Below are 225 nucleotides of genomic sequence, written 5' to 3' on the forward strand. Positions count from 1 at the left end.
GGAGACACCAGCAGGTACGTCCCAGTGTTGCAGATCTTCTTACGTCAATGCCATAAACAAACGATGCCAAAATATTTCTGCACTTAGTGGAAGAAATGTTTTGATTTCAAATACAAACGTATTAAATGTTCAAGGGTTGCAATGCATATTACGCCTATTCAAAAGTTTAAATTATACACAGTAATGTCTTAAAAATGTAGAAAAGAGTAGAAAAAATTGACCCAA

The sequence above is a fragment of the Pungitius pungitius genome, chromosome 3, assembly GCF_949316345.1.
Source record: "Pungitius pungitius chromosome 3, fPunPun2.1, whole genome shotgun sequence".
In the NCBI taxonomy this organism is placed as follows: domain Eukaryota; kingdom Metazoa; phylum Chordata; class Actinopteri; order Perciformes; family Gasterosteidae; genus Pungitius; species Pungitius pungitius.